A 24,226-nucleotide genomic window follows, 5' to 3' on the forward strand; every position below is an offset into this window, starting at 1 on the left:
ATATTGAGCTATAAAAGATTGCAGATTGTAATTACTAGATGAAAATAATGTTGGACTTGCTATTGGTGGACATAGCCCAAGGATTGGTTGAATCATGTTAAATCCTTGTGTCTTGTGTTCTCTTCTATGCGATTTATTATTTTCTAATATTGGTTATATTTGCAAGTAATTGTTATTTCTATCCATGGTTAATCCTAACATTGATTAGTGTTAGTGTTTTAATACTTCCTTTTATCAAACCTGTTCATACATCTAAATCTTTTCCCAAATCCCTTGATCACAAAGCTTTATGTCAATATCATTGTTAACTAGGAATAATATTGAAAATTATTTCCACTTGAAAATTGTAATTTAAGACCTTATTGATTATAATATTATACCTATTGAAGGTGAAAGTGATAAAAAAACAAATATTTGACACCTCCGAACCAAAAATCATTAATTTTTCACTAACACTTTTCTATCTCATTCAACCAATACTATTGAATCTACTCAACTTTAATATTCTTCCTCATGTATTTCATATGATGATGATGATCATCATGAATCTAATCATGTTGTCAACCTCATTGATCAATTTAAATTCAATTCTCCATCTAATGATTATATTACCTTTGATTCTACTAATATAATTAAAGCACCTAATGGTCCCCTTTTTATTATCACATAGGGTAGTGACCTTGAATCTTGGGGTTTTCTTTTTATCCTACTTGCATAGTGAATTTGATAACAAATGAACACATGTTTAGTGGACAATAACAACATGGTATTTATGATAAATCTAATGTTATGATCCAAACTTTAAATGATTTCCTTTATCTTTACCATGGTTTTATTTCATTTCATGTTGAAGTTGGTGGTATAACTTTAGATGTTACATTCGTTGTGATACTAAATTTCAATTGATTTTAAATGAAATTTGGTCTTTCTTGGCTTACCTAGAAGAAAATCATGGCCTTTCCTATTCATAAACTTCTTAAATTCCCCTTAATGGAGAAATTATTACTATTAAACATAGTCTTTATCATCCTTTCATGCCTCAAGACTTAGTTGACCTTGATTTATTTAATCCTTCTAGGCATCAACCAACGCAAATCCATCATGACCATCTCTTTCAATCATATCAATCCTACAAGGTCTAGAAGATTTGTGAACTTAGAAAACCCAATGGTATTTTATCTTCTTTTTATAAACTTGGAATTCTTCCTACAACTCCTATATATGCTTATGTTCCACCTGCTATATGTTGAAGATAATCTCCTAATTTCATTTCACTCAACCAAGTGTGGTTCCTTTCATTTGTCATCCTCAAGAAGAAAAGGTCTTGATGTTGATTGATCTCGACCCAAACCAAATGTAACCATCATGATCATGACCTTCATTATAAACATCATGTGAAAAACCATCAATTTGCATTCAAAAAACATATATTCACCTCATACACCTACTCATAATTTTATTCCATTCGACCAACCCATGCTTGAGCCAAATAAGGAAGTCAATTTGAAATTTTTTTTGAATAAACATGAAAATTCAATTCACATCTTGGATTATATATATATAAGGAAAATAGGTTTTGAAGGGCCCTTGAAACCCTGCACATAAGATAGAAAAATAAGTGTTAAAATTCTATACCAACAAAAAGACAATGAACAAAAAGCCTAGCAAAAGAAGCCATCTAGAGAGACAAAACACTAACTAAAATAATAGAAAGAAAACATGAACCCATTTTTAGAAGGGCATTGGCAACCTCTTTGATCTTAGTGGTTTCATTGTTCCCTCCAAGGCTTTCTTCTTCTTGTTGGCTTTGGTCCTTTTGTCAGACCCATCAATGTTTTATGTGCCAACACCAACTTCCTTTGCAATAATCATCGCCTTTTTCACTCCAAGACCCTCCAACCTATTGATAACAACCTTAAGGTTCTTGTTGGATGCCTTTAGAATCTAATAGCTTTGATTACCTATTCCCCTTAGAGTAGACTTAATGCCTTTCACTTTGTTGTTAAGGTCTAACACCTTGGCTTCCAACTCGTAGAAGGCAACTGAATCCACAAACTAGTTGGAGTTAACACTCTTCCCATCCCCTATAGCCTCCTTACCATTACCTTAAAATTGGTACATTCTTTCATTCAACCCATTAATATGATGGTACATCCATTTAATGGATCTAAAATTGTCCATCATACTATTTTTTGCATTATTGAGAACATTCATGTTATCTTCTTTGCTAAAATCACTCCTAATGATCATTGTTGGATCAATGAACTTCTAATGATCAATTTCCCCCTGTATGTCTTCATGATTTTGTAGTTTAATTTTTTCTCTGTCCTTCCCCAGCCAGATACTCTCCATATTCATATTTTTCTAGGTGGTAACCCTTCTTTGAGAAGAGGCTATGATAGTGTTTGTTTGGTATTTCATTGAGTCATCCATGGGTTTACTAGGGCTATCATTCCCCTACTGATCCTCTAGACCCATCTTTTTGGTTGGGCTTTGCTCCCTACCCCCAACATTTTTGACTTCCTCCTCCTGATAGGGCGTCTTATCCTTATGTTTAGGGCCCTTCCTCTTGTTATAAATTTTAGCCTCCAAGTCCATGTCCATTCCCTCTCCTTCCTCATCCACATCCTCAGAGGAAGATTCCCTCCTTTTATTTAAGGGCTACTTGGACTTGTCAATTTTACACTATTTTTAAATAGATCCCTTCTTCCCTACAACCTCCACCTCCTCAATTTTTGTGTCCATGTCATCATCACTTTCATTGTACTCATCCTCTGACTCACCAAGATTCCTTGAGCTATGTTTACTCAATGAAGCTTTGGAAACCCCTTTTTGCAGCTAGGCTCTGTGGAATTTCCCCTTGACATTTTCCCCTTTTCTCTTAATGGGCTTTGAATCTTTGTTAGAATGAAGGCCATCACTATCCTCCATCTTTAAAGAATCCTCTTCTTCTTTAGACTCATCCCCTTCACCCTCAGCATTCTTAGTCTCAATGAACTTCCCCACATAATTAGCTTTGATATCCTTGTAAATTAGGAGCATAAGGCCATCATGAAGTGGGTGGTTGGTAATACTATGGTCTCTAACTCCATTGGTGCTATTTTTTAGAGAGGAGTAAGGATAAAAAGGAATAGAGATTTTTACATTGTGTCTAAAATGATTTAGAAAGACAAAATGGTATGAGTAAACCCTAGAAAATATCCCATCCAAAGTGACATAGGAAACAATAGCCTTGAGAATGAACCTCCAAAATTGTAATAAGCAATTGGATTGAAAGTATGTGATGCCTTTTTTCTTGACAAGTTTCTTCCTCTTGTTAGGCATCTTTGGAAAGATGTGGAGAGTAGAGTCAGAGATCTTCCCATCCCTATAAAACTTCTTCCCCATAATTACGATGCTAGTAATCTTGGAAATATACTCCCATGTGATCGAAAACTCCCTACCATTCACAATCAAACAAGTTTCATTCCAATTTTGTAGAAACAAGTGGGTAACCTAGGAATTACCTCTATGAAGTCTATTCATAAAGGTTGAAATGCCCCCATTAACTAGCACTTCCAATCTCTACACTCTCTTCCTCCATTTAGCATAGTTTGCTGGCTCCCTTCACCTCCTCTGACCCCCCATTCTCTTCCAAATTTTCCTCGTAGAGCTAACAGACACCTTTGTTATAGGGAAGAAAATAGCAAAAATGGCAACCAAAAAGACCTAGAAAGCTTGCAATTTAACTACGGAGTAATTTCTAGTACCACCACTAGTCCTCACATTCCTCATAATAAAAAAAAAATCCTCCTTAGCATCCATCACTATATTTAATAGTGAGACCTTCTTCGCCTAGAGTCACATCATGATTAATCCTTGAAATAATGATATTAGGCAAATTTTCATCCCATCTTCTCAAATTCTAACACATCACAACCACATCATCCATTGCATATGTAGCCCCATTAGCTTCCCGATAGGTGTGACTAATAAGAAAATCATCAAAGGTATTAAGGAGATTGATATTTTCATTAATAATGTTATATATGGTCCAAGAGGGAGTAGAGAGGCCTTTAATACACTTAACAATGTTAAGTGAATCTCCCTTGAGCTAGAGTTTGGAAACACCCTTCTCTTTAGCCAACTTAGTAGCTTAGAGGGCATTCATGGATTCTACCACATGGTTAGTTTGAACACCCAATGGAGTGCCACTACAACCAAGCTATGACCCAATTATTTCTGATCACTCCCGCACACAACCAACCTAGGATCACCCTTAGTTGCCCCATAAAAATTTTATTTGCACTAATTTAAAGGAGGAAAGGTCCAAAAAAAGTTAGCTCTTCCCTTTTTAGCACTTGCCCAATTAGGTTTTTCCTATAGAATCTCCTATCACCCTGAAAAATCCACCTTATTCACCACCTTAGAGAAAACCACACCCAAGGGAGAGGGGGAATCATGAAAGATCCTATTATTTCTCTCCTTCTAAAGCCCCTAGAGAATATGAGGAAAAGAAAGACCACAAATACAAGGAAAAAAAGAGAAGCAAAATGGGAAGGGATCCACTGGATAAGGCAATCACAGATGTTACCCGAGAAGGACCAAAACACCCCCACCTTAGAAAAGAAAGAAAACCAAACATTAGAAGTGAGGGAAATAATGAAGGAATGAGTGATCGATAGATTCCACTTCATCTTTACAAATACAACACATATTAGGGACAACCATTACCCTTTTGCATAGATTATCCACAATAAGGATTCTATTCCGAAGCACTAGCTAGAGAAAAACATTTATTTTAGGAATAAGATTAGAGATCCATACTTTGTTCCAATTATAGGAACCATCTTGCTCCCCAAGACTAGCAATAAAGGTAGAGGCTACCAAAAATAAGCCTAAAACATTACCTTCCCTTATAGCTATGTCTTACTAATTGGAAATAGAGATAGAGTTCAGGAGCATCATAACCTAGTTTAAGGTTGGGTCTATCTCATCCAAATTATCCCTAGTACCATCCACCCGATAATCCTCCACCTTTGAGCCAAATATTTCTTCACAAATATTATTCAACTTGGAGATTTTCAAAAGTCTTTAAAGCCCCCCCATGAAGCCAATCATCCTCCTAGAATCTAATGATATTACCATTTATCTAACTCTTAGAGTCATAGTCACCCTAACTTTTAAAAGGATGCTCCATATATGGGATCCATTTGGAATCTCTTTAGAGTTTAGAAATTTGGTATAACTTGGAGAGTTGAAAAGATATTTAGACCATAAAACCTTGGTCCATTCTCCATTGCATTGATAGACTCTCCAAATCTTATTAGTTAGGAGCGCATTATTAAAAGGCCTGATTTTCCTTATCCCCATCCATCCCCTCTACTTTGAAAGACAAATTTTTTCCTAGGAGATAAGTGGGATTCTCTTATGGTCTTTATCCCCTAACCATAGGAACCTCTTTTGAATTCTTTCAATAGCCTCCACATATTTCTTCATAATATGGAATAAACTTAATGCATATGTAGGGAGATTTTGAAGTGTGGACTTTATGAGATGAATCTTCCCAACTTGATTAAGGTTAAATCCTTTCCATCCAACTAGCTTCCTATTAAATCTATCCACCAATCCTTCCCAAAAGGAATTTGGGGGTTTAGCTCCTAGAGGTAGGCCTAGATATAAAGACAAGAAATCCTTAAATTCACATGACAAAATGTCAGCTATTCTTCTTTGCCTATCTCAAGGCATATTGACAAAGAACAAAGCACTATTTTTCTAATTAATGTGTTGTCTCATGGCCTTGAAATAATTTTTTAAGCTATCCTTCATGTTTCTAGCTTCTTTAATGGTAGTCATGCCCCCCAGGATTGTATCATCAACAAATTGTTAATGGGATAACACTTCAAAACTAGAAGAGGGATTAATATCTTCTAGGACTTTACTATTGACTTTCTTCAAAATCAGTCTCACTAGGCATTCCACAATTATGAAAAAGAAGACCAGAGATAGAGGACCCCCCTACCTAAGAACACTTGAGTGATTAAAGAAAGAGGATGGAGATCCATTCATCGAGACCACCATGGAAGCTAAAGACACCAACTAGAAAATCATCTGACAAACCTTGCTTTTAAACCCAAAAGTAGAGAGGAAACACAATAGGAAATCCAAATCCACCCTATCATAGGCCTTGGAAAGGTCCAACTTCAGAAGAAATGTTTCCTTATTAGCAACCATCATGGAATGAATAACTTCATGGATAAGGGAAATCAAATCCAAAATCTTTCTTCTTGACATAAAGCCTGATTGTTGAGGTGAAATGATCAGAGGGAGGAATTTCAAAAATTTAGATGTAAGGACCTTGGTGATGATTTTATAGAACACATTACAACGAGTAATGGGTCTAAACTTATCCATGGAATTAGCACTAGCAACTTTAGGAACCAGAACCAAAAAGGTGGCATTGAGTTCTTTAAGTAGATTCTACAATCCAAATAATTCTTGCACCGCCTTCACCACATCCTCTCTAAAATTATCCCAGAAGTGTTGAAAAAAGACCAATGGGAAACCATCCGGTCGAGGGACCTTGTCATTATCAAAGAAAAAAACTACCTCTTCACCTCCTCCCTCGGAATGGCTTGAAAAAGCTTGTTTGCCTCACGATCAATAAGAGAGGGAATATTACTAATTAGCACATCTTGGTCAACTGTCGAGAGAGAAAAACCTTTAGAAAGTAGGTTTTGAAAGAAACTCATTGCTTCTAGTCTAGTGACATCCTCCTCCTCTAAGATTTTTCCATTACTCAACATTTGGGAAATACGAATGGCTTTCGTGTGCTTGAGAGTAGTAAGATGGAAGAATCTCAAGTTTTTGTCCCCTTCTCGAAGCCATTTGGTTCTAGATCTCTATCTCTAGAAAGTATCCTCCTTACTTATTACATCATGATAGTCAAAGAGAAAAGAGTTTTCCTTGGCCAAAGAGTCATCATCATACCCTTGATTTTGTACAATTTGTTAGATCTTGCTAATTTAACTCTTTAAACCAACTTTAGCTTCAAAGATACTTCCAAAATCCATCTTATTCCACACCTTGATATCATCCTTTATATTCCTCAATTTTTTGGCTACTCAAAACATAGAAAGTCCATGAATATCTATAACCACCAATCCAAAATCTCATTTTTTAGGCATGGATGCTCAATCCACATTTTCTCAAATCTGAACGAAAATCCTTTTCTTCTATTAAGAGATCCTATCCCTAGAGAGGTGGGGGAGTGATTTGACCCAATCCCCATAAGAGCACATATAGAACATGAGTAAGCCAATATCTAGTCCCAAAGTGATTAAAGCTCTATCAAGTCTAACCTAAATGCATTTGTTCCCAGATCTTTTATTAGTTCAAGTGAAATCCACATCAAGAAGATCCATATCAAGGAGAGCAAGATCATCTATAAAGTTCATAAGGTCCATTCTACTATCAAAATAAATTTCAAACCCTACTGCTTCTCATTACTTTTGAGAGGGGTATTAAAATCCCCCATCAGAATCCACCTTCCACTAACTATATTCCTAATTAGGCCCCTTAACCTGTCCAAGTACCTGGCCCTCCCTCTTTTAGTATTGGGAGCATATATATTCAAAATATTCCAGCTATCTCCATCCCAAATATTATTAAACTTCATAAGCATGATATTGTCCCCTTCAAAAATAATATCACTTGTAACTTGAAAAGAGTTCCAAAGGATTTTCATACCTCCTGAGGCTCCAATAGAATTAAAGCTAAAACAAAATTAATTATTGTAGAATTTCACACTCTCCAATTTATCCTTCTGTAGATTAGTTTCCTGAATCAAACAAACACATGGATTGTGGTCTCAATAAGATTCCTTAAGACATCCTATTTATGTGGTCCATTTAGACCATGAATATTCTAAGAAATAATAATCATTTTTTCCCTAAGAGCAAGCCTCATGCATGGTAAGTTGAGTCCATCCACAATATTCTTGTGCACGTCCTCTTCTCTTACCAAGCTAACACTTTTTCTACCTAGTGTCTTTGACCTAGCTTCCACATCAGCCTTATTTTTGTTCCTAGTGGTAGCTGACAAGATATAGGAATGATCTCTATTACTTTTCTTCCTATGTTTCCTAAAGGATACTATCTACCAATCTTTAGATGGAATCAACCCTCCCTCACTCTTTATCACCAAAATCAACATCCAAGCTCGTACCTATATCTCCCACCATGTTGCATCTGTGTCCCTCCTAAAATAGGAATTGGAGATTCCCACTCTCAAGCAAATCATCCTGACCCTTGATCTCACCTTCCTCATAGAATTACTCCCCAAGAGAATTTGGGACAATAGGAGTGGAATCTCCTGATAGGTTGGGAGACCCAATAATACCCACCCTTACAACATTTTTGCTATTAGCATAATTATCTTTCACTTCCTGATCATTCCTTGTGATATGGTCTAGAAGGCCCTTCTCAATAAGATTAGGGCACCCTGGTTCTACCCTCTCCATAGCTTGCTTCATCCTTATCTCCTTACCTTCTCCTTAATATTTCATTCCTTCTTTTGAATCCTTTTACTCTTCTTGATTTCTTTGACAGAGGGGAAAGAATTTTCCACATGTTCTACTTTTTTGCAATGAAAGCAAGAAAAGGGAATACTCTCAAAATCCAACTTTTGAATCCTCTTTTTGATTTTATGTTGAATCTCTATAACTTTTGGCATATCTTTTCCTTGCTCCACCCCCACATAGATTTTTTCATACATTGGTCTTATTCTAGAGGTAGTACTTAGGTCTATGGTAAGTAGTTCCCTAAATGAATTTGCAATGCCTTTAAAAACATCTTCATACTAAAACTCCATTGGGAGTTTTGGAAACCAAACGCAAACTAGAGCTTTCTTAAAGAAAGAGTCGTTAAGATCTAGATTTTTCATCCACCTTTATAGAGAGAGAGAAGTCCCCCCAATCACCCAAGAACCCCCACACAAAATCTTTTCAAGGTCTTCCTAGTAAGTAAAGGAAAAGGAGGGAAACCCTCTAGCCATTGCTAGGATATTAACATTTTCTTTCAAGTACCATTTCTTCTTAGCAAAGATACAAATAACATCAATATTTGGCCTAGGCCCCAAGAATTTTCCTACTAGAGTCATCTCCATTAAGCCAATATTGTGGTTTATGAGCTCGTTAGGGACTACAATAACAAACATTCCTTTTTCAACTTTAGAAACTACCTTGACCAGTAGGTTTAACCCCAAAAAGAAAAGACCAAAATTTTGAGCACACCTACTCATCTCAAGGATGTAATGGGTCCCTTTTCTTCCAACGAGCATCGATCTACACAGTGCCAGTAGCAGGAATATTTTTGGGTACAAAATTCTCATCTTTTCTCAGGTCAAATTGTTGAACCCAATGGACCCCATCCAATTCTGTGACCCCTTGTCCTATAGGCTCAAATTTAGTGGCATCCCCACCTCCACACCCATGTGGATGTTTTCCTGCAACATTCTCACTTGACTTAGAGTTAAATTTTTCTTCTGTCATCATCTCATATTATATTATTAATAATTTGAATGAAGAAGATATTATTCATGATTTTTTTAATTCTAACAATGACATTCATTACACTAATTTTTATGACATGTTTGAGCTTATTGATTTTAATCATGGTTTTCTAGCTATATTTACACAATAACTATCCATCACTCCTAGTGAATGACACAATCACCAATATTTACATCATGGTCCTTGTTTAGAACTGGTTATTGTTCTATCTTCCATACTTGATGATACTCCTATTTAAAGTTTCCCATCTTCCCTAAACACTAAAAATCAAGATGAGGGGGCAAGAGATATGCTTGAATAGATCTTCCTACGTGAGGCATTTTATTTGTTTTCATGTGTGAATATGCTTCCCCTATGATGCAGTTCATCCTCTATAAGGTAGAGAAGCTAAATAAAAGGTTTGAAGGGAGACAAAGAGGGCATGGTCAAGGAGGAAGGGGTAGTTTTAGTTCATCTAGAGGCCGAAACAAGACCCAAAAGAAAAATGAAGATGTGGGTACTAGCAGGAACCGGAGGAACGAAGGTTTCAACTGCTCCCGTGATGAAGACTTTGGAGATTAGAGAGGAAGAGGTAGAGGATGTGGATAAGGTTTAGGAAGAGGAGGTTTCCATGGTACCTATTTCCATTGCAATGAAGAAGGTCATCATGACTTTGAATGCCCTCAATGACAAGGAAGGACAAATAGGAGAGCTGAGGGCCAAGCTAGGGTTGCTCGTGTGGATGAGGATGCATAGTCATCACATTTAGAGGATGCAAAAAGAGGAGAGAATTTAGTAAATGAAAGGGTCCTACTAAGTGTTGAGATTGAACCTGGATAAAGGAGGAGTCTATTTTGTACCAGGTGCAAGTGTGAGGATAAATGTTGCAATGTGATCATTGATGGTGGTAGCACTGAAAAATTGGTGTTAGGGGAGATGGTCTCTAAGCTGAAGCTCAAGAGGGAGAAACACCCCCAACCCTATCAAATTTCTTGGGTGAAGGATGATCATAAGGTCCTGGTAAGTGAACAATGTTTAGTGAAGTTCAAAATTGGGAGTTACCATGATGAAGTTCTCTGTGATATTATTCCAATGGATGTCTACCATCTATTATTGGGAAGACCATGGCAATTTGATAAACATGTAGTACATGATGGTCATGCAAACACATAGTCTCTGACAAAGGATGGAGTTTTCCACAAACTAAAGCCCATGACAAAGGAAGGTGAAAAGGTATGCATCAATGCTAGGATCTATCTTGTGGATGGAAGAAAGTTTTTGGATGGCATGAAGCATCATCGTATGTGTTATGCTTTGATTCCTAGAAAAGATAAGGAGGGTAGTAGTGAAATACCACTTGAAGTTTTAGATTTATTAAGTGAGTTTGGAGATATCATCTTTGATAATGTTCCAGAAGGATTGTCACTAGTAAGACAAATTAGTCATCAGATAGATTTAATTCCTGGAGCTAGTTTGCCTAACAAGGCTGCTCATAGGATGATACCTATTGAATATAAGGAGCTAAATAGACAGGTTCAGGAGCTATTGAGGAAGGGTTTGATTTGAGAGAGCCTGAGTCCATGTGTAGTACCTATAGTATTGGTACCAAAGAAGGATGGAGAGTGGAGAGTATGTATAGACTCTCGAGCTATAAACATGATAACCATCAAGTATCAATTTCCTTTGCCAAGAATGGATGATCTTATGGACTGCTTGAGTAGAGCTCAGTACTTTACAAAGATAGATCTCAAGAGTGGCTATCACCAAATACGGATATGAGAAGAAGATGAGTGGAAAACTACCTTCAAGACCAAGGAGGGTCTTTATGAGTGGCTAGTCATGTCCTTTGGATTGACGAACACCCCAAGCACCTTCATGCAGCTTATGAATGAGGTACTTAAGAAGTTCTTGAGAAAATTTGTTATTGTCTATTTGGATGATATTTTAATTTTCAGCAAGACTTTGGAAGAAAATTTACTACATATTCATAGTGTCCTTGAAAGGTTGAGGGAGGAGAAACTATTAATTAATCTGAAGAAGTGTAGCTTTGCTAAAATAGAATTAGTCTACCTGGGGTTTTTTGTATCACTTGAAGGTCTCAAAATGGATCTAGAGAATGTAAAAGCCATCTTGGAATGGCCTACTCCAAGGTCTGCTATTGAGGTAAGATCATTTCATGGTCTGGTTAGTTTTTACAGGAAGTTCATTAAGAATTTCAGTGGCATATGTGCACCCCTGACTAACACAATAAGAGGGGATAGAAAAGAGTTTAGATGGACTACAACAACTGTGAGAATTTTTGAATTGCTGAAGAAGAAAGTGATAGAACAACCTGTGTTGGCACTTCCTGATTTTAATAAAGTGTTCTAGGTGGATTTTGATGCTAGTGGCAGTGCTATTGGGGCTATATTGAGCCAAGAAGGTAAGCCTATTGCATATTTTAGTGAAAAATTGAATGATGTGAAGAAGTATTATGTTTATGATCAAGAGTTGTATGCAATAGTTCAAGCCTTAAAGAAATGGAGGCATTATTTATTACCAAAGGAATTTGTTTTATATATTGATCACCAAGCATTACAGTACCTAAATAGCCAAGGTAAATTGAACCAGAGGCATATGAATTGGGTAGAGTTCTTGTAGAGCTATACATTTGTGTTGAAGCATAGAAGTGGAAAGTCTAATAGGGTTGCAGATGCATTGAGTAGGAGGTAGTTGTTGCTTACAGTAATGCAAGTTGAATTAGTTGAGTTTGATGAACTCAAGAACCTATACCCCTAAGGATCCTAATTTTGTTGAAGCATGGAAAGCTTGTAAAGAACCTATTGCTGTAGACATAACCAAGTGGTTAGACTATTTGATTCAGGATGGTATGCTGTTCAAGGGCAGTCAATTATGCATTCCAAGGAGTTCCATGAGGAAAAATATGATCAAGGAGAAACACAGTGGAGGGATGGCAGGACATTTTGGTTGAGATAAGACCCTTTCCATTCTTAGAGAACATTATTTTTGGCCTCAAATTTCATAGGATGTGAAGAAGTTTGTATAGAGTTTTTAGGTTTGTCAAAAAACCAAGGGATTTAGTCACAATACTAGACTATATTAGCCATTGCCTGTTCCATCAAAGCCATGGGAGGACATAAGTATGCAGTTTGTTCTTGGATTGCCGAGGACACAAAGGGGTAATGACTTAGGATTTTTGTGGTGGTTGATAGGTTCTCCAAAATGGCACATTTCATTCCATGCCACAAAACTCATGATGCCATCCATATTGCAGACTTGTTTTAAAGAGAGGTGGTGAGACTACATGGTCTCCCAAGGAGTATAGTTTCTAACAGAGATATTAAATTTGTGGGGTATTTATGGAGAACACTGTGGAAGAAGTTGAGAATGGACTTGAAATTTAGTTCCACACATCACCCGTAGACTGACGGCCAGACAGAAGTGGTAAACAGAAGTCTGGGAAATTTACTGAGATGTTTAGTTGGGGATAAGCCCAAGGGATGGGATTTGATTCTACCACAAGTAGAATTTTCTTACAATAAATCTATAAATAGGAGTACTGGTAGATCACCATTCCAAATTGTATATGGAAGTAGCCCAAGGACTACACCAGAATTGAGGAAGATAAAGCAAGGGGAGAGGACAAGTGCTGAAGCAGAAGAATTTGCTGAACATATCAAGCGTCTACATGAGGAGGTCCAGGCACACATTACCAAGATGAACCAATAGTATAAGGCTAGGGATGATCAAAGGAGAAGACATAAGGAGTTCCAAGTAGGGGATCTAGTCATGGTACACTTAAGAAAAGAAAGATTTCCAATAGGTACTTACAACAAGCTGAACATGAAGAAATTTGGCCCTTGCAAAATTCTGAAGAAACATGACTTAGGAAATGCACATGAAGTGGAGTTGCTAAATGGAATTCACATTTCTCCTATCTTCAACATTACAGACTTAATAGAGCATCATGATGATGGTGCATATGAGGGGTTGATGCTAGAGCCATGTCCAATTCCTACTTCTAAGAAGGAGGAGATAGAAGAGATTGTGGATAGTCATGTGGGCAGGAGTACCAGAAATAGGAAGTATGAAGAGTATCTGGTTAAGTGGAAAGGACGACCGATAGAGGACTCAACTTGGATATCAACAGCTAAGGTTTCCCATTTGGGATTTCCTCTACCATCCATAAAGTGATAGGGTCACTTTTCAATCTACCCTGGGTATCTGATGTAGGAGCATCTAGAGGTATAAGGGCAATCCTGTGTCACCCAAAAAAAATATACCTAGACTTAGTTTTTATTTCATGTGTTTTCATTTCTAGATACCCATTTGGGTCAAATAAAGGTTCCAACTCTCACAGTTCCACTTTTAGTGTTTTGAGTTAGAGTTTTAAAGCACCTTGGGATACGTGTAAATGTCAGAAAAATATGACTATGTAATTGAGCCATAATTATGGTGAGTTAGAAGGTGCAATTTGGAGGGATGATGGTAATTGTAATTTAGAACATTCCAAAAAAAGAATTAGGTCAAAAGGCCCCACGGTTAGAAAGTTATTACAGTTTTTCAATTTATGGAGACCTCCTAAGAATGCTTCAAAGTCAGGTTCAAGGCACAAAATGACCTTGTACAGGCCTGAAAAATGGAGCATGAGAAAAGTTGGTCAATAGGGCTATAGAGCACTTCGAGAGCTTTCTAGAAATGTAAACGATTCGTCAATCAGAGCTATGGTTCAAAAATTATGCCTCCCAAAAGTTCGGCTACCATTTCTGGATTCTTCTAATTTTGCGCTGACTTCTAATGCGACTTCTAGAGCCTTCTATTTTGGCGGTGGATGCCAACTAGCACTTTCTAGAATTTATTCCTAATCCTTAACCTTTGGGGGTCTATTTAAAGAGATTTCTGGCATTGTAAGAGGCAGTTCAGAGTGGAGTTTGAGAGAAGGTACTGGGAGAAGAAATTATCTCCAGATTTATACTATCGTAAGCCCATAGGGCATGTTTTGGAGTCTGTTTACTTTGCACTAAGTGTATTAGCATATTTTCATAGTTAATTAAGTTTCTCTTTCCTGTTGTGTCCATTCTATAGTTGGGCTGTGTCTCCATCAATACTCAAAGCTATGTGATCCATCAATTTTCACACAAGAGACCAACCAAAAGATAATGAGCTTGGAGAGGAACCTGAAAATATCAAGCATGCAACTACCCAAGGATCCAGCTCAGAGTGAGAAGCATTTTACTAAAATGCTTCACACACAAAAGGAATTAGCTGTATTAACAATAGATGAGGCAAACATAAAGGCAAAATTGATACAACTACAATCTGCTATCACCCCTCGCATGGAAGTTTTGCAGAAGGAACTAGCCTATGCTGAGAATGTTTTAAAGAAAGACTCCAATCTTTATACACTAGAAGGCCTAGTTCACCTAGCAGTTGAGATAGCCATCCAACTTAAAGCACTGGAAATTGCAATAGACGATTGGGATGCTACTCTGAAGATTGTTATGGAGGTAAATAAGTATTCAGTTAATGTATAGAACCCTTTGACATAAGTATCAAAAAAGAGGGAGATTATAAAACAAAGGGGAGGATATATATAGAGTTTTGAGGAGATAAAACTAAGAGGGAGATAAGGAGATAAATTTTGAGAAATAATAAAGCCAAAAGGATATAATAACTGCAAGGAAAGATGTGTGAAAGGGGGAGCAAAAATAGAGCGGATAGAACATAACGAATAAGGTAGAATGATAAGGCAAAGCATAATCAACATGAGACAAATTCAGCATGAGAAGTTTTGGAGATAGAAAAGCCACATCAGCTCAGGGGGAGATACAAATTTTGAGATATCTTCACAAAATTTTGAATAGTTTTGAAATTTTGTACATATGCCGAACAAAGTGTATATTATACTTGAAGAGGTTAGATTCATAATGTTTAGTTGAGTGTTTTTGACACTCATGTCAAAGGGGGAGATTGTTGGTCTCAGATTGATTTTGACAATTGAGTCTCAACACACTTAAGAAATTTCTAAGTTGATGCCAAGTATAATATAGATGCCGAGCTACAGTATGTGCCAAGCCAAAAATTCAATAGGTGCCGAGTTATTCAGATGCTGAGTAGATAGACAGTGCCAAGCAAGTTTCAAGTGCCGAGTGACAATTGATGTCGAGCCAATCTATGTACTGAGTAAAGTATAGGTGTCGAGAAAGACAAAATTACTATAGGAGCCAAGAAAGACATAATTCCTATAGGTGCCTAGCAAGATAGAATTCCTATAGGTGCCAAGCATCAACAATCAACAAGTGCTGAGTAACATAGAATCAACATAAGAGTTTGTGTTCTCACAAACTTAGATGTAAACCCTTTTTGAGCCGACTCAAGATGAATCTCATTGGATCTAAAAGATAAGATCAAATATTTTTAATTCCCTATGAAATCAACATGCAACCAATCAGAAAAATGGAAAGAATTGAGCGAGAAAGATGGATGAATCTTAATCATAGATTCATACCTAACCCTAATTCTCGAAACCTTTTTAAGGAGGTTAAAATCCCACAATTTAGTATGCATGGAAGTGTATGAGAATTCATGAGAGAATGCTAGCGAAGTTTTGAAGAAAGTGAAAGGGTGTGAAGACTTAGAGGAAGAACAACATTGCAGAATCAAGTTGGTTAGAATAGAGTATCAACAATTCGAACAGAGTTATATCAGATCAAGAAGGATCATATTAGATTGGACAGAACAAGGATCTGAAATTAGTAATTGAAGATTGTAAGTCATTAGGCCAACACATTCTACTATACTTTCTAGCCATTGTATTAGGAGAATGAAAATCCTATGATGATAGGTTGGTATAATAGTCATATTGTAAATCCTTTAATAGGGTGACATTCTGAGTGAGTGCTTGTAAATCCTTTAGACAGGTCACATTTAACAGTGTGTTGGAGCCTTTAATAGGGTAGACCGTTGATGATGGTCAAAACTTTGTAACCTTGACAAGTTACATATTGCTACAGTGATAAGTTGTGGGTGTCATCCCTAGCCCAATTTTACCTTCTCATTTTGGAGGGTTTCTAGGTGATCAAATATTATGTTGTCTTTTTTCATGCATGTCCTTACTTTCATGTTTATTAGATATGTTTCATGCATGAATTTATTTAAGTTAAAAGGTTTTATAGCTTAAAGTTTGGTACTTTTGATTCACCCCCACATCTTCGAAGTATTCTTCCCACTTGTAAATTTCAACATATCATACATCAGTTTCAAAAGGATTTAACACTTAAAAGGATAGATTAGCATGAGTAAAGATGCAAGAAGTTGTAGAAAATTCAAGGCCAAATCTTCAAGGTTTCATGTTGCTGCCATGCATGAAAAGTCTTCTGTGTATGTCGAGTGAAATGCTAGTTAATGTCGAGCTACTTGTCAAAGATTGTTAGAGCTGAGCCTATAGTAGCTTCCAAGTGAGGGAAGTCTCTATAGATGCCCAGTGGAACTAAAATCATGTTGATGTCGTGTTTGCAGCTGTACATTTACCAAGCATTAAATGCAAAGTTTTGAAGGGTATATGGTCAATTTTCACCTATTTTTCATCATTATGAATTCAAGCAAGAGCAAGCAGAGCAAAGAGGTCATTCACAAGCTTGTTTGAAGTGTTTGCAAGATCTTAGTGATAATTAAGCACTAGTTCATCAAATTTTCAAGGTATTATTGATAAGTCGAGTCACACAATTTAAAGTTTATAAAACCCTAGCTTGTCAAATGGCATCCAATTCAAGAAATGTAGAGGGTCAAGAAGTTTTGAATGTTCAATTAGTTAGCAATGAAGTAAAGTAGCCAAACTTTAGAGCCATTCCAAATGTTGCATATAAACAAGATTCATCAGGCACACTTTTCATGATTCCTCCAAAGGTCATAATGGTCCAAGACGTAAGAAAATGTTACAATTGCAAAGCAGGAGGTATAGGTGTTATGGAAATAAAGTGATCTTATGATAAGTTGTATGAAAACAATGTTTTGAAGGAAGAGTTTAAGATTGTAGAGAGAAAGGGTTTGACCCGTGCCCTAGATTTTCCCACCATGTTTAAAATAGAATGGATCAAGATAGTGTTAAGCATATACACGATGGATGTCTATGGTTGGAAGGAGGATCAATCAAGATTTCAAAAGAATTGTTCATAGGGTGACTAGTTTTCCAACCCTAGATTGACCAAAGTCCCTATGAAGTGACTCAAAAGAGGTAATTGAGAAGAACTTAGGTGCAAAATGGAACAAACATGGAATGACTATTGATACTATCACATATCCTTTATTGGAATTTTCCATTAGGGTTATTTCTCATAAGTTTTATTAACCAAGTAGGTTGAACAATGTCCCTTGCATTGTAGTAGATGTGGGTTATAAAATTGTAAAGAGGGATCATACCTATGATCTAGCTGAACTACAGTTGCAACAAATAAATGAGAACATAGGTGCCGTAAGAAAAACCAAGAGTGCACAGTGTAAGTTTGGAGAAATATTAATTTGAATATTTTTCTATGTTCAAAACACATTCCCATCCTTTGGTAAGGTAAGTTGGAAGACCAATAGATTAGTGGCTATATAGATCAATAGATATATTGAGCAAATGGGTGAGAACTTTGAAACAGTTATGACAAGCTATTTTGAAGACTTCAAGAAGTCTATGAAGTAGAGAATGAGGATACCTCTCTTTAGTTGAACAATACTACAATGACATATATTTTCTTGTTGATATTGACTATACATATGTATAGGCAATAGTAAGACCTCTAGGATATGAGATCAATGTTGATGAAGCCTCAAATGCCATCACTACAGTTCTAGTAGAGGAGATTGATAAAAGTGCCAAGATATTTAGTAATTATGATGTTATGAAGTCCAAAGTTGAAATGGATTTGAAGACAACCTCCACATTGAAGAAGAAAGAAAAATTGGTGAAGAAAATAAAGGCTTAATTTGGTGAAGGCACAGGTGAAGAAGAAGATGAAGAAGAGGAAGAAGAGGAAGAAGAGGAAGAGCAAGAACAAATCCAAGAAACTCTTGCTTTGACCCAAGGAATGGGTCAGGAAATTAAAGAAGAAGGTGCTGAGGAAGCACCTGAACACATAGAACCAAAGAAGAGAAAAGCCAAAGCACAACCCATGGCAAAGACAAAGGCTAAGAAGATTTCTAAGCCAAGCCAAGCAAAGCCTACATCACCAACAACTAGGGCAAGCACATAGGCCACCACATAAAAGACCAAAGAAAAAGCCAAAGAAAAGGCCAAGGCTATAAAAAAAAGAAGGGCCAGAGCAGAAGAAGCAAAGAAGAAAATACATTGCACAACCAGAGACTGATGATAAAAAGACAAAATCTAAAGATATAATCTAGTTTAGAGTGGTAAGTCACACACCAAAATCCGATCTTGAAAATATCTATGAGAATGTTAAAAAAAATGTAGATTTGACAGGTTTGAAAAATATTGATTTTGGGAAACTTAGTAGAGAAGAACAAAATTTGATTAAAGAACTAGTATATGCAATGATGTCTTAATTCAAGAACACTCCACTTGAATTAGATAGTACAATGCCTAAGGATTTGTATACTATTGTTGAAAACAAGTGGCATTATTGTTTAAACCTAGAGAAACAAATTAGAGAGTCCACACTAGCCTAGGTAATGTCAGAATTGACAAAAGGACAAATTGTTAAAGAAAATAAACAATATGGTGGAAGGTTTGCACCAAAATACAGGGCATTTAGCATCCTTCAGAACAATATTAAATATGTCAAGAAATCCACTCCAATGTGGAAATTGATCTATGGGTTGACAACTGTCAAAGAAGGAGAAGAAGATCCTTTTAAGGGAAGAAATAATGATGATGAAAAAAATGATAACGAGGAAGAAGAAATTGAAAAAAATAATATTGTTGTGGAGGAGACACAAAAGAAAAAAGATGAAGAAATGGCTACAACTGAAGCGCAGTAGGAAGAACAGAGTGTGTAAGACACACAAATGCCTAGTATGAGCCCTCCACATGATACAAGAATGCCTGCAGAAACTATAACTATTATGGATGTTCTTGATAACTTATCTCAAAACATCAATCTCTTAGCTACAGAAGATCTCAAGAAGATTCTTGACTAATCCAAACTATAAGCCGAATTGTGTGAAAATCTAGTATTGGTTAGTATTGATGAACTTTAGAAGGCAACAAATGACATTACAAGGGATAAGGTGAATAAACAAGAACCACCTTCTGCCATCCCTTTAGCTACTAGTGCTCAACCTTTAATACAAATATCAGTAGACACATCCATATAGGTTGACACAATTGTCAAAGTTGATTTGGTTGAACAACAACATACTACAAAAGAAGAGGAAAAGGAAACCATAGCAGAGAAAATTGGATAGAAAGACACATTTGTACCTATAGCACAACCACAAAGTGCAATTCAAATCATTGTGATATATGGATGCAGATCTGAAGAAAGCAAGGACATACCAAAGGAGAAGGAACAAGAGGTTGTTCAAGCATTGGTAACATTACCAACATTAGAGACTCCTACAAAAGTTGTTTAGGAGCCAAGCACTAAAGCTGTACCATTGAAGATCTCAACACCAGGCTCAAGTTCCTCCAAGGTTGCTAAGGTAATTCACTATGGAGATATAACTCTAGATGAAGAAATAGTTATACCTAAGTATGATTATTCAACCATAACATTGGAACAGATATGCATAATGCAACAAGCCTTGGAAAAGAAGAAAAAATAGGAAATACTTAGAAAGGAGTATAGATAGAGGCAAGCATTACAAGAAATCAAAGACATCTTCTTAGATGCATTTAGCTTGCCAACACCTGAAGAATCAAAGCCACTATTGGAATAGTTATCATAAATTGTGGAATAGGTGAACAATGAAGACCAAGATACTAATGCAATTTTTTTGGAATGGTCTAAAAGGAAATTTCAAGGAAAAGTAAATGAAAAGATAATTGGTGGCATAACACTAATGCAAGTGGAATTGGCTACAAAAATTGAGAAAGTGAAGAAGGTACTTGAGAACATATTCTCATTGTACACCAAACTATGTGATCCCACACTCTTAACTCAAGAAATAAGCCATAGAATTATGAGTCTAGAGAGAAATTTAAAAGTATAAAGTATGCAATTACCTTAGAACCCAGCTCAGAGTGACAAGCATTTTCACTCATTGCTTCAATCATAGAGTCAACTAGTTGTGTTAACAATTGAAGAGGCTAATATAAGAGCCAAGTTGATTAATATCCAAGCCTCCCTTACCCCCAATATGGAGATACTCCATAAAGAACTAAGATATGCATAAACTTTATTTTAGAAAGATCCTAATCTTTCTACATCAGATGGTCTAGTTCACCTTGTAGTTGAGCTAGCAATCCAAATAAAGTTACTAGATATTGCATGTGACAATTGGGATGCTACTCTAAAAATAATTATGGAAGTCCATAAATCTTGTTTGGAAAAATACACCATAAATGCATAAACCCTTTGACATAAGTTCAAAAAGGGGGAGAAAAAAGAAAAAAGCGGGGAGACAAAAGAGAAAAGAGAAAGGGGGAGATAAAAAAAAAGGGAAAATAAACCAAAGGGGGAGAAAATAGGGAAAGGACCAAATAAAGAAAGAAGAGAATAATGAAAGGGGGAGTTAAATCAGTTTTTGACCCTAGCGATATACATTTTGAAGAATACAGATACAAAGACAGACATAGAGCAAAGCACATATCAAATGACAGAGCATCAGTTAAAAATACATTGAAGTAAAAAAGTATCAGCAAGAGACAAATCTACTTAGAATGGAGAATAGATTTTTGATACAGATTAGGCACATTAACTCAGGGGGAATTATAAATTTTGAAGTATATAGGTTATTAAAAAATTTTGCAATTTTGAAGTTGTGTACATAAGCCAAGTTGTCAATATATTATACTTGAGAAGGTTAGATTGAATATGTATAGTTAAGTGTTTTTGACACTCATGTTAAAGTGGGAGATTGTTGATCTTAGATTGGTTTTGACAATTGAGTGTCAACACACTTAAGTCATTTGTTGAGTTCATGCCAAATTGGTAATGCATGTTAAGTATGATATGTAAATACAAGACTATGACAAGTTGCAATGAGTGCCGAGTCACTCATGTGTCGAGTCACGCAAGTGCCAAGCAGATAGACCATGCTGAGTGATTCAAGTGTTGAGTAAACAATAGATGTTAAGTAGTTTAGTTGTCGAGTCAGAAACAAAATTATAGTATGTACCAAGCATCAGTAACTTCAAGTGCCAAGCAATGCATATTGGACATATTTGTTTGTAATTGTACAAGCAACTATGTAAACCATTTTTCAATCGACCAAAGGATAGAATATGATCTTTTGAAGATAAGGAAAAATCTATGTGGATTCCCTATACAATTACATACAACCAATCAAAAAATAGGAAGGATTAAGTGGCAAAAAGGATGAATCTCAACCATAGATTCATACCTAACCCTAAGTCTTCTAGTCTTCTTATGGAAGATGAAACCCTAAACTTCATATGAGTGTGTAAGAAATTGAAGGAGAAGAATAGAGAAGTTTGCATGCAAAAACAAAGCATTCATGGAGACTTAAAAGTTATAGAAAGTTAATTGCATAATCAGTTGAAGGACAACAAAGAATAGAGGAATACAACAATTGTTACATCAGGTTAGAGAGGATCAAGAAGGACACTGTAAAAATTTGATCTTTAATTAGGCAACTAGAGCCAATCACAAGATTTATGCTAAAACATCCTAACAGGTGATTTTAGTTAAATCTCCTAGGCGAAGAAGTCCTAACAGACTGTTGTAAATCCTTTAACAAGGTGACATTCCAAGTGGATGTTCTAAATTCCTTTAGCTAAGAAAACTTCTAACAAGGTGTTGAAATCCTCTAACAAGGTGGGACTTAATAGTCCTTGTAAGCCTTTAATAGGGTAGGCCTTTCATAGGGAAAATCATGTTTCATGGTCAAACCATTGTAACGTTAATTGGCTACATGTTATTTCTGCAATAGTGAAGATTTATGGGTGTCATTCCCACCCCAGTTCTACCTTCTCTTTGGAGGGTTTCTAGGTAATCATATCTGGTGTCAAATGTGTGATTGCTTATGTGTTTACATGATTTAGATGTATGTGCTTTACATGTTATTTCAATTTATCTATTGAATGCATGAGATGGATGAGTGGTGAAAATTTTTATGGGTTCATGTTTTAACTGCTAATTCACCCCCCCTCCTAACTTAGTAGTTTACCTTTCCTACTTGTAATTCCAACACATAGGCACATAGGTGAAGGTGGTATATTCCCTAAAGGAAGTGGTAGATCTTATGTTGAAGGTATATAAACTTACCTAGATCAAGGTAAGACTAATAAAGATAGGGAAAAATATGGATGGAAGGAAGATGGTCCTTATAGAGGTAGATTAATTAATTTAAGAGGCAATATCCATAAAAGGAAAGATATAACCTGGTTTAAGGGAACTTGTTTTAAGTATAGAGAATGCCATAGATCGTTTTAGTTTACTAATTGAAATAAGAAAGCTCATAATGGTGGAAAAAATGCACTTTTGCATGAATATTTGTTCCATTCACTAAGTGGACCAAAAGAGGGAGAAAACTTGATGGTTAGGAGTGTATATGAGCAATGTTAGTATGCTAATAGAAACCAAATTTAAATAAAGCTTCTACAAACTAAACAAAATTCATAAACTTCAAGATAGACTAAGATGAGCTCTCAATTGAGAATATGAGCCATTAATGGGCTCTCTCAATGAGAAGCTCTCTTGTTGAGTAGCTTTGTCTAAATAGATAGGATGTATGCTCAAGCTTATGCTTCAAAAAGGGCTTCAAATGGAGTTGAAATTTGGGTGTGAGTGTATGGTTTTGATGTAAAATGGCTTCTCAAAATGGCATTATGACTTTACTTCATGGATTGTGTTATTTTGCAAAGGGGAAGGATCCAATTTATAGCCAAGAGGCTTGAGGGATTGAGGGCTAAGATGCAAGGATGGGAAAAAGCTCATGGATGGCTCAGATTGCATGAGAAGAGAGCACATGGATTGTGCTTCCTTACAGCCAATCAGGGAGTGACACATGTCACATGGTGAGAGGATGGAGGAAAGGGGAAGGATGAGTCAACAAAGGAGGCTCAAGGGATAAAATTTTCATAAAGACCCTCATAATGGCTTGTAAGAGCAATAAAAGGGCTTGGAAGAGTCATTTATGGCCTAGTGGGCTTCATAAAGTTTTATGGTTGGGATATTTTGAGGGAGATGAGAGAAATTTTGACTTGGGCTTGATTAGGAAGGTTTTAAGCTTGCTTAGGATTGTGCAAATGATTAGAGGATGGATTAGGATGGTTTAGGATTAGCTTAGGGATAGGCAAGTGGATGGCATTTAATGAGGGTGGGTGAAGGAGGAGATATTTGTTAACTTTGGCTTGGGTTAGTAAGTTTTAACCCATGTTTAGGGAATGTGACAAGGTTAGGAGGGGATTAAGATTAGGTTTAAAGACATCTTCTAGAAGAGTCTAGACTTTGGATGAGGATAAAGACTTTCTAGAATAGTCTAGAATTTCCTAGGATGAGGATGAAGACTTTCTAGAAGAGTCTAGAACTTCTTAGGATGAGGATAAATTAGATTTTTAGGAAATAAATA

Source organism: Cupressus sempervirens, chromosome 3 (assembly GCF_028749045.1).
Source record: "Cupressus sempervirens isolate cs-2001-9-10 chromosome 3, ASM2874904v1, whole genome shotgun sequence".
In the NCBI taxonomy this organism is placed as follows: domain Eukaryota; kingdom Viridiplantae; phylum Streptophyta; class Pinopsida; order Cupressales; family Cupressaceae; genus Cupressus; species Cupressus sempervirens.